Genomic DNA, 11,533 nt, shown 5'->3' on the forward strand with positions numbered 1-11,533 from the left:
TATTCTGCACAGGTGTTTGTTTAAGATCTTCAAGTGTGCATATTTATGAGTATAAGTTTATAGCTGTCTTATTTTTATTGTATTGAATAGAAGAAAACCAACCCAGCCCTCTTTGTTAATATACGTCTGTCACTGATGCTTGCGGCGTGTTTTCTGTGAAGTTTGGCTGTTTTATCAACTTACCTGAATATTTTTTCGTGTATATAAGACAGTCCTTTTAAATGAGTGGAAAAGGTTATGAGTAACTGTATACGCATGAATTTCATATCCCGTTTATTACCAGTACGTCTGTGTGGATTGCTAATGTAGCACCGTTCAGATTACTGATTTACTGTAGAACTGCTGTGGCCGCTATTGTTAAAGCCGCGTTCGTGCGCACTGTCTGTTACACTGTACGATTACTCTTGTAGTACTTAAGATGTCACTTGCATTCTGTCGCATCTCTGGTCTTTTCTTCCATCAGTATTTCAAGCACATATTTGGTCAACTAATGGGGGCTGAGCCTTGTATTATTGAGATTGATTAGTACGAGCCGTATGCGTGTTAGGTTTCCATCTCCATCCCTTTGAACAAAAGCATCTTTCAAATGAGTAGATATAAATGTAACTTGTATCTCAATTTAAGAACCAAATGTAACAACATGGTAGATCAGCCATAAAGAAATCACTTGACCTTTTTGAATATTTTATTAGTGTTTACTTAAAACAAAACAGAAAAGAGTCTGGAGCTAACCCTGTATCCACCTTATAGTCATGAATTGCAAAGACCTCTTGTTCTAAAAAAAAATAAATTTTAACTAAAGATGTCATGACACACATGTACAGTAGTGTAATGTAAACTCGCCCTGTTTTGATATCTAAGGTAAAATTATATTACAATGTCAAGTGTTATACATAAGTTGTATTTTGCAGAGGTCCTCAATCACTGTCCTGGATGGCCGCAGTGGCTTCAGGTTTTCATTCCAGCCAGTTTCCTAATTAGAGCTCAGTCCTTGTTGATAATAAAGCTTGGTATTTAACTATATGCCTTGTTAGCACATTTATCAAAGACACATTTTAGTTACATTGTAGATCAAAGATCCTCAATTACAGTCCTAGAGGTTCACAGTGGCAGCAGGCATTCACTTCAACCAAATTCTTAATTAGAAACCATTTATTTACTACTAAAGCAATATGTTTTTGGGGTTAATTTTGGCCGCAATTCAGAACGATTAATTGTATATTTTAGTTTTTAGTCATTTTGTTTAAGTTTTAATTGTTGCCTGTTTTCATAACCAGACATTGGTTAATAATGAAATGTAGATAACCAATAAACCAGCAGCCCTCCAGTTAATGTGTTTACTTTTAAACCTGTGCATATCCAGTACACTATGGAGTATCTGTGTTAAAAAATGTTTAGATATAAATGAGAGGAGAATTGGAAGGACTGTTAAGTATAAATTTGTTCTGGTCCACAAATCACATGGCTAATGTTCTCAGAGAAGGAATCTCTACAGTGTAATTAAACTTTCCCTTGGATGAATGAACGCACTAACAAGCCAAATGGTTAAATACCAAGTTTCATTATCAGCAAGAACTGAGTCTTAATTGGGAAACTAATTAGGAAAACCCGCCACCACTGCGGCCCTCCAGGACCATGACCAAGGACCCCTGATTAATGTTTCTTTTGGTCAGTGGGCCTGACTGTTGGCCAACTATTTAAACATTCCAGTGCACTTGTTGTGAATGGTATCTAAAAGTCCTGAATGCTCAAGTAGTGCAATGAGTCGCTGTCATCTGCAAATGGATAATCCACAAACAAGAGTTTTTATTACAAGTATTTAAAAAGACAGTAAATACAGGTAATAGGTAATATTTGGTAAAAAGCTACAACCTTATAAAAACTACACACATTCAAAGACAAATTAATGTATTACATAAACTTTTTAATGCATTAGACAGACTTTTTTATTGAACTCACTGAAATGCAAAAAATAATTTAAATGTATGCTACAAATCTTACAGGGAAAAATACTGAGGTAAAAGACAAATTAATATTGAAAAAATAAATGTGGTGTACTGTGTACATGAAAAAGTGCAGACATTCTAGAGGAGACCCTGGGGGAAAGAAACATGGCAATAACTGAATTGTTTGTTGTGCAGCAAATGCTACAAATTAAATTTGCTGAAGAATTTTTTTTCCTCGGCACTGCCAGCTAAATAAATGTTCGGCCATTTCAATCCGATTCGTGAATGTCTCACTAAGATGCTCCAATCGATCAGCAAGCGTGCTCAGTTTAGCCGAGTTTTTCTCAATGCGCTCTTCAATTTTACCCAGCACCTGTCGAAGTTCAAGTTGTACCTCTTGACGCAGCCTTTCATTTGCCTGTTGGATTTCCTGTCGCAGCCATTCATTGGCCTGTTTCATCTCCTGTTTCAAATCCTGTTTCAGTCTCTCAAGTGCCTTTGCCGTTGCTTTCTTATTAGCCTTCTCGCTTTTCTTTATATCTTGCGTGAGCTCAGCGAGCAACACTTTCAGTTCAGATAGTTCAATTGTGCTTTTTTGTACCGTAGATGAAGCAGCAGACTTTGCTGAAGCCGGCGTCCCCGCTGCTTCAGGCTCGCGTAATTGCGTAATTGAAGCCGCAGACTTCAAGGCCCTTTCCAGTTTCATGTGATCTTCTCCAATCGGCGAGCTATCCAGATCTGCACTCACGATTGCACCTTCGCTCCCCTTTTCGCTCTCAGCCGGCGACGATGTAGCGGACCGTGGTCCCGAGGAGTCTGTGCTTTCGCCCATCTTATCCAGGTCTGTCTCTGAAAGGCCGAATCTAGAACCGGGGCTTGCTGATCTCAGCTTGGGTGTAGCTTTAGTTTTCGATTCTTTCGAACCCCCCTTCTTGTTGGCCATGTTCATATGTGCTTACATATACTGTAGCAGTCCCTCTCGGCTTGAATAAATACAGGATATCTCAGGATAATAAGCAAATAATATGAAAAATAACACCACTGCTAACGGAGCTCCACTTCAGACGTCCATCTCTCGCATCGGACGAGACCAACTCCTCTGCTTAACTTAAGAATTTTTAAAATAGTCCAATGCTACTTTGAAAGGATGTTCTGGTCAGACTCCCGCTGCTTGCTGAAAATCATAATAAGTACCATCATTATACACGCTATCCTTTTGTGATTGTGCAGTAAGTAAAATATACAATGTATTCTGCCTTTCGTGTTAAGATGATTCATGCCTTGCCATTGTCTGTTTCTCAGTGAGGACATGAACATGCACGAGAGCTTGTGCTGTGATCTAAATCAGGATAAAATGCATCTTTTTGGTTCTATGCAATAATAAGAAAAAATATGTTTATGTCCACCTTTGAGAAAAGAATATCCCACATGAACTTTAACGTATCTGCATGGAAGATTGGTTGCATAAAATACAAGACCAAGCTCACATTCTGATACAAAGAATTATTTTGTTGTTGTAAACTGGAGAAAAATGCTTGGTTCCGGAATGCCATCTTTTGAGCCATACAGATGAAGCATGCCTGCCAATTTAGGCTTGTCACGATACCAAAATGTAAAACTTCGATACGATACAGAGAAAAGCTTTGAAATTTAATACTATTTTCAGTAGTTAATACTGTATATATTTTGTAACTCAAAAATTGCAATTCTGTATGCATTAAAATGTTCACATTGATGCAAGCAAATTATATGTTTTTTCATTAAGTGTAAGAATAATTAACCTTAACTGGCTTTATGGCCCACCCCAGAAACTAAAGTTCCCATCCACCCGTAGTCATTGTATATATGCACTTTTAAACTTTGAGCTGGGTTATAAGGAAGCAACAAACTAGGGCTGTGAGTATAGTAAAAAAAAAAATAAATAAATAACTCCCCCCTAAAAAAACGTTCCAGTGTGGCACTGAGGTGTCCCCCGCTGCACTTGGGTCCCAATCCAGGTGGTTCGTCTTGTGATGGGTGTGGCAATGCGCTATTGGTGTGTGCTCCCAACTTCTTTCTCTCACTGCACATGCCTAGGTATTGTGTCATTACAGTCCTAAATGTTTCAGTTTTAACTGTCAGATCTTCTGATTTTATGTGGAGGTGGCAGCATTGAACAAGAGTTCTTGGTTGACAGCATTGGGCTTTACTTACCCTTTTTTTAATATGAAGGTTAATGTTGGTCATACTTATGCACTTAAACATTTTTGCATGTTATAATGTATGGCATTAGAGCAACTAAACAACCACTTCTAAGACATGATGAAGACTACTTGATGGTCAGTTATGTGCTGACTGGTAAATATATTCAATTGATAAAGGGTATAATGATTGTTTCATATTGCCACATATAGCATGTCTTTGATGACATCTTTTGTTTTAAGCAGTGAAATCTCTTGCTCTAACCCCTGCTATTTACAGAAGTCAAAAGCATATTTGCATTTTGTTTGTTTACATGCTTAATATGTTGAAAGCTGTGACAGTCACACAAAACTCAGTAGATGCCATTCAAGGCACATATACATCCATCCATCTTCCAAACCCACTTCTCCTAAACATGGTTGTGGGGAAGCTGGAGCCTCTTCCAGCAAGCATCAGGCACAATGCAGGAACAGTCCCAAGGCAGGGTTCCAGCCCATCACAGAGCAAACACATGCACATACACAGGGGGCCAATTTAGTGATGCTACTCCACCCCAACCTACATGCCTTTGGACTGTTGGAGGAAACCAGAGCAAACCCACACGGACGCAGGGAGCACATGCAAACTCCACCCAGGTAACACTCAAAGATGTCAGCTTTGGTGTCCTTGTTGCGAGGCAGCAGCACTTCCACTGTACCAGCAATACATAAATTTATTTTACATACACAAAGGCTACATAGCTGAAAGTATGTGGACACCCCTAAAAATGATTGCATTCAGGTGTTTCAGCCACACACATTGTCACCAGGTGTATAAAATGGCACAAATTGGTTACTGTCACATCATCCAGGTGGATGCTGCACATTAGTGGTGGTTGAAGTGGCTCCCCTCTCACTGTGTAAAGCGCTTTGAGTTCCTTGTGATTCAACTCTTTACAGACCCCACTAAATATCTTTTTTTTCATTCATTAAATTTTAAAATGCACCAGCTTTGGTAGTGAACTTGACCAGTGTACCTGTGTATGGCAGGGCAAAATTCAACAGTGATTTAACAAAAGTGTCTCAAAACTGTCAAAGTAAAGTGGCTCAACATAACGTAACCTATTTGTACCTAAACAGGGCCTAAGTGTGGAATATTTTTTAAATAATCTACTGATTTAATTTTATTGTTTAAAATAGAACAAGTAAGTAGTGTGCATCAGATATGTGAATCAGTAGCTGGATATAAGCAAATAATTAGGCTGGAGAAAATAAATAGTCAGCCAAATAAGTAGGAACCTTCAGGCTGGCGAATTTCACTGATCTCTGATTGAGAGGCCACTTTTTTATTTCAAACACCCCAAGACTGTTTACTTGAATCCCAGTGGTATGTGACAGGTTTGGTGGAGATTAAAAAGTACAAAACTATACAAATGTACAAAAAAACCCTGCATTTTGACCACTGTTGGCTACTGTTCGTTTTATGTGTAGAAATGCAGACCTCCCAGGATGTTTTACCATATTTAAAGATATGTCAAAGCATGAATTAAACATGAGTTGCATGTTCTTTTATACTGTATAAAATATCTGTAATATTTTAAGTTGTTTTCTAATTGCATATGCAAGCTCAAGCTTCATGCTGGCCTGGGTGCAAGACAGAACTTTGTGAACTTGTATTAGTATGTAGGTGACTTGACACAGATGTCTAAAGTAAGAATAATAATTGAATTTCATTGTAATTGTCATTGTTAGTGTTTCATTTATTTTTTATTCCTTTCATCATTATTAAATGTAATCTATATGAGGTGAGGTCACTGCAAGTGTTGTTGCTGTCCAGTAGCAGCAGCCCATAAAGGAAAGCTGGCACTGGCCCCTCTGGAGTGTCATAGCTACATTTATAGCTTTGATGCAAAATGCTTCTGTCTTCTCCTTTATCAAACTGAAAAATCTGCCCTAAACAAGACTATGTTTGTTGAAAGGTATGTATTGGTAATTTATTGAGATTTTGATAGCTTTATTAAATAGGTACTTTCACTATGTAAATGTATTTTACATCACAGAACAATGGAAAAATAAAGTGTTTTATCAAGTACATTTGATGTGGCATATGAATAAAAATTATACATTTCAGTCTAGGCTGTGTGATAAAATAAGATAAAAGGTGAACTGTGCTGAATGGTTTTGGCAGGTCACATTCAACATTTATTTTAAAAAAGGAAGCAAACATTTAACAATGTATATGAATGATTTTGTGTCAAGAAATGCCATAGACAAAGTATTTATAGCTCATTAAAGCAGAATTATACCGTTGGCAGTCTGAGTGATCTCTGACATGCAGTTTCTGCTTGAATCAGTGAGCGGAAGAAAGTAAACTGGTAAGGAGGACCAAACACATGACAAACATGTGACACCTGTTTATTATGGGTGGTGTTAAACATTTAACTTCCCCTTCCATGAAGCGTCTGTCACACCCAGCCAAATCCAATCCATTATTACCATCCCTGAATTCAGTTTCTACTATAGTACATAAAGTGTATGTGTACTGTGGTGGACAGCCGGCATTCCATCCAGGCCGGGACGCCCCTGTGATGGAAGGATTTGGGAAGGCAGCTTTTCCAGGTCACTGCTTCTCCCAAAATGCTACATGGCAGCTTCCCCGGGATCTGGCGTTGCCCCAGATTCCCACAGGGCATCCTGGAACTTAGAGCTCGGTTGCGCAGTCCTGTTGGGTGCCATGGGTGCCGCCAGGGGGAGCTGTAAAGGAACAGAAGGACTCATGTCATATTTATAGCCTGGTAGTACTTCGGTACTCCCGTCCTCATGACCTGGGAATACTTCTGGGCTATAAATATGACACAAGTTCTTCTGTTCCTTTACATGCTGAAGGAAAATCCAATTCTCCATCTGACCCGGAAGTGCTAGCAAGTCATGTGAGTGGAAGAAAAGAAGCACTGCCAGGTCAAGGACTATATAAAGGACTGGTGGAGACCCAGCAAGTGAGCCAGAGTAGTAAGGAAGTGGACAACGCTTGGGAGGTGTGAAGGAGTTATAAAGAGAGAATTGTGTTTATTAATTGTGTTTTGGTGGATGTGGTGCTTAGGGAGCACTAGAAAAGAAGAAGATATTTAATAAATATCATCTGGGTGCTTTTAACCTGTGTTCTGTGCATCTATCTGTTGGGTTTAAGAGGCAACAGACACCCCTAACATCCACAGTACATGGAGGAGCACCATTGTTTATGCAAATATGCAATTGGGCACTGAAAAGTTATAACACCTTACATTACATAGCAAATGTGATGAAATATAATAATAAAATATAATGATGAAATTGCATGCAGTAAAATAAAAAAAGTAACACACTACAGTAACACGCTTTCGGACGAGGGTTCAACAATTCATGGTTGTGACAGAACTGTAAGGCTAAAGATTGTTGTACTGAATAAACAGCACATTTCAAAATTTGCCCGTAGATTAAAATTATTGCAGGGCCCTGTCTTAATGTGTTGAAACATTTAACTGACTACAAAAAACATTTTAAAATCCTTACTTCAAATGTAACAGTTCACAGACTTATATTTAACAATGTTTACATATCTTGTTCTGACTCGCATTTTGGCCCTTCAAGTGTTTGGCTAAATTAGTTGTATTAGCCCCTTTAGTTGGTAATTGTACAGTAGCAAATCCTGCATACATGCTTGCATGTATCTTGTGTATGTATCTCTGTACCCATTTGGAAAAAAGCCAAAGTATTTTGAGAAACCAATCTGACTGCCCTCTTTGTCAGTTAATCATGCTGGTGAAGGCTGTGATGCTGCTGAGGTTGCTGTCTTTAATACCTGTGAGAGGATGGAAACAGGCCTTCAACTCTAGCCATGCCCATTGGTAGCCTACGAGGCTCAACTGCTAACAGCCAGAGAGAACCGTGAGTGTATTTATAATACCATGAAACATGAGTATTGTTAGAGAGACAGCATTAATTAAGAGACAGCTCACATTTCAAGGTACACCTCCCAGCATGCACAAGAGCACATATTATGGGATGTTCAAAAAAACAAAAGAGATGCACATGTACTACAGTAGTCATTTCCACATAGAGAAGTATTTGTTTGTAATAACTAAGAGTGAGTAGTGTCCTGAATTAATAAGTAGTGTGTGTTAATGACCAGAGGTGGGTTCATTTGTGTTTTATTTGTATCGTATTTTTGTTATACGTTAAGATGCAAAGTTGTTTCAAGTGTACTGTTTAGCATTTATATGTTGGGAATGTGTGTTAGTGTTATTTACATGCAGCAGTATTATTTCAATTATAGTTTATGTTATTACGTCAATGTACTTTACTATAAGTTTGTTCATACGATTTACTGATAAACTTTATTGATTTAGATTTCATACTGCAGATAAACTAGTGCCAAATTTGAGTAATACTGACATCTAGTGGACTTTTGTATAATTTACCAATACGTTTTATGTATTTTTTTTATTGTAGACCACACATACATACTGTATATACCTACTCAAATACAGGTGTATATCTTTGAATAAATAAGTCAATTTCATTCTGAGCTGCTGTGTGGAATTCTCTATATCATTTACCAGTGTCCTGACCGAAACACTGGAGTGAACACTATAAGTCCTGAACACATTACAGATACAGTAGTCCTTTGCTACAAGTATTGAAACAGTTTTAAAAATATTGAAATCAATACTTATTGATATTTTAATACTTTTGACAACCCTACGTAGGATTTTAGAATGTGATTTCATTCATAAGTCATTTATCAAAAAGAAGAAGAAGGGCAGCACCTTTGTCTTAGAAATATTTAGATGTAAAAAGTCAGGTAGTCAGTCATTGTCCAACCAGCTATATCCTAACACAGTGTCACAGGGGTCTGCTGGAGCCAATCCCAGCCAGCACAGGACTCAAGGTAGGAACAAATCCCTTGGCAGGACACCAGCCCACCACAGGACACACACACACCAAGCACACACTAGGGACAATTTAGGATCGCCAATCCACCTAACCTGCATGTCTTTGGACTGTGGGAGGAAACCCCACACAGACACGGGGAGAACATGCAAACTCCACGCAGGGAGGACCCAGGAAGCGAACCTGAGTCTCCTAACTGTGAGGCAGCAGCGCCACCATGCCACCCTAGATGTAAAAAGGAATGATCAAATCATTGAACAAACTCATCAACAATACGTCCGTTGGCTGTCCTCACCGAGTTTTTCAACCACTGGGTTACCATCAGTGGGTCTCAAGTTGCTATTGTTTGTTAATTTTAGTGGGTCATGAAGTTTCACACTCAATGGGTCCCCCTTGCTGGGTCTCCGAGACACATTGGAAAATGTGAGTCACAGCCCCAGAAATGCTAAGAAACGATGTTCTAAGAGACTCACAATGACAGAGTCATCTGCAGACTTCAAGATGTGTCAGTCCTTATGCAAACTCCTGCAGTGATGTGTACAGTATATAAACTAAAAAAAAGAGGTGATAGGCAGCAATCCTGCAGTGTATCAACAGACACATTTAGCTTATCAGATAAACAGCCATTGACTCTCACTCTTTGTGTTCTGTTAGTTGGTCCAGAATCCACCTCACCAAGGTGGGGTCCAAACGGAACTGATCAATCAGTTTATCAACTAACATTTTTGGTCTGTATTTTATTAAAAGCTGAAAAGAAATCTATCAACAGCAATCTTGCATGATTTTTTGGTCCTTCCAAATGCTCATAGAGTAAATGTAAAAGGATTGCTGTGACATTTTCCACGCATTTCTTTGCTCTGTATACAGATTAGTAATGGCCCAAATACACCTGGATTTTGTTTTGTAACTGTTTCATGATATGAGAAGTTAAGGACATCACTCAGAAGTCTCTTAATGCTTTGGCTTTTTTTACTATTTTTTTTTTCAATTTTGAACTGTTTCCAAAGGCTGGGCACTTGTGGTAATTGCTCTGTACATGAGTGAAGTAGATTTTCACTTATTCTGTCTGGACTGGAGTGGGTTTTTTTTTTTTTGTTATTTTAGGTTGTGTAATGACATTTTTGGCATCATTCAGGTCAAAGAAAGGCTGGCTCCTGGCTGTAGATCTTGCTCTGTTCTATTGCTGAAATAAAATACAGTGTTTCAAATCATGACAGTCAGTTTTAGCTCCTGCCAATTCAACATGATTATTGCACTTAGTGTGATGCCACCCATCATCTTCATACTTTTCCACAATGAATACAAGTTATCAGTCTGCAGTCCTTTCTCTGTCCTGTCCTTATACTTCAGCTTTGTTGGCTTTATTTTATGCTTTACATACTGTACTTCTTTCTGTTCAGTTAATATTACATTGACATTAAATATTATTGACATGCCCTGTTTCTTTTGGTTATGAGTTTGTTTAAAGCTCTAGTAATTCATGGATGTGTTCATCAGTTCATTAATGTCGGCACAGAATTCTTGAAACATGAATCAGTTAGTGCATTCAAAACAACCACCCAGAGGCTCAACAGAATCCTTGTACCTTAGTTGTATCTCTTTAATTTCTGTTTTGTAAATTGGAATAAGTTGGAGACAATTATGATCTGTTGAACCCAGAAGGGATTTTGCTCTTGATTCATAAGTGTCTTTAATATTCCTGTAGCACTGATGAAGCACTCTGTTGTGATGAGTTGGACAAGTGAACTACTGGTAAAAATTAGTATTTTGTTCCATGAACACTGGTGAAAATTTTCCAAAACAAAACTCAAAGACTCAGTAGACACTGATTCAAGCCTCTTTATCACTCTGGAGATGGCTTTGCTGTCCATTCAAGTGAATAGACAATCGTAATAAAAAGTTGTGGAGAATCTCGGGGTAAATAAACAGGATGCAGTGTGACAGACAGACATTCTGATATTTGCTTTGTTCAGATATTTTCTCTAACCATCACTGCTTTACACAATTGTTTATTTACACTCACCTAAAGGATTATTAGGAACACCATACTAATACGGTGTTTGACCCCCTTTCGCCTTCAGAACTGCCTTAATTCTACGTGGCATTGATTCAACAAGGTGCTGAAAGCATTCTTTAGAAATGTTGGCCCATATTGATAGGATAGCATCTTGCAGTTGATTGAAATTTGTGGGATGCACATCCAGGGCACGAAGCTCCCGTTCCACCACATCCCAAAGATGCTCTATTGGGTTGAGATCTGGTGACTGTGAGGGCCATTTTAGTACAGTGAACTCATTGTCATGTTCAAGAAACCAATTTGAAATGATTCGAGCTTTGTGACATGGTGCATTATCCTGCTGGAAGTAGCCATCAGAGGATGGGTACATGGTGGTCATGAGGGGATGGACATGGTCAGAAACAATGCTCAGGTAGCCCGTGGCATTTAAACGATGCCCAATTGGCACTAAGGGGCCTAAAGTGTGCCAAGAAAACATCCCC

This window comes from Polypterus senegalus, chromosome 2 (genome assembly GCF_016835505.1).
Source record: "Polypterus senegalus isolate Bchr_013 chromosome 2, ASM1683550v1, whole genome shotgun sequence".
Taxonomy (NCBI): Eukaryota; Metazoa; Chordata; class Cladistia; order Polypteriformes; family Polypteridae; genus Polypterus; species Polypterus senegalus.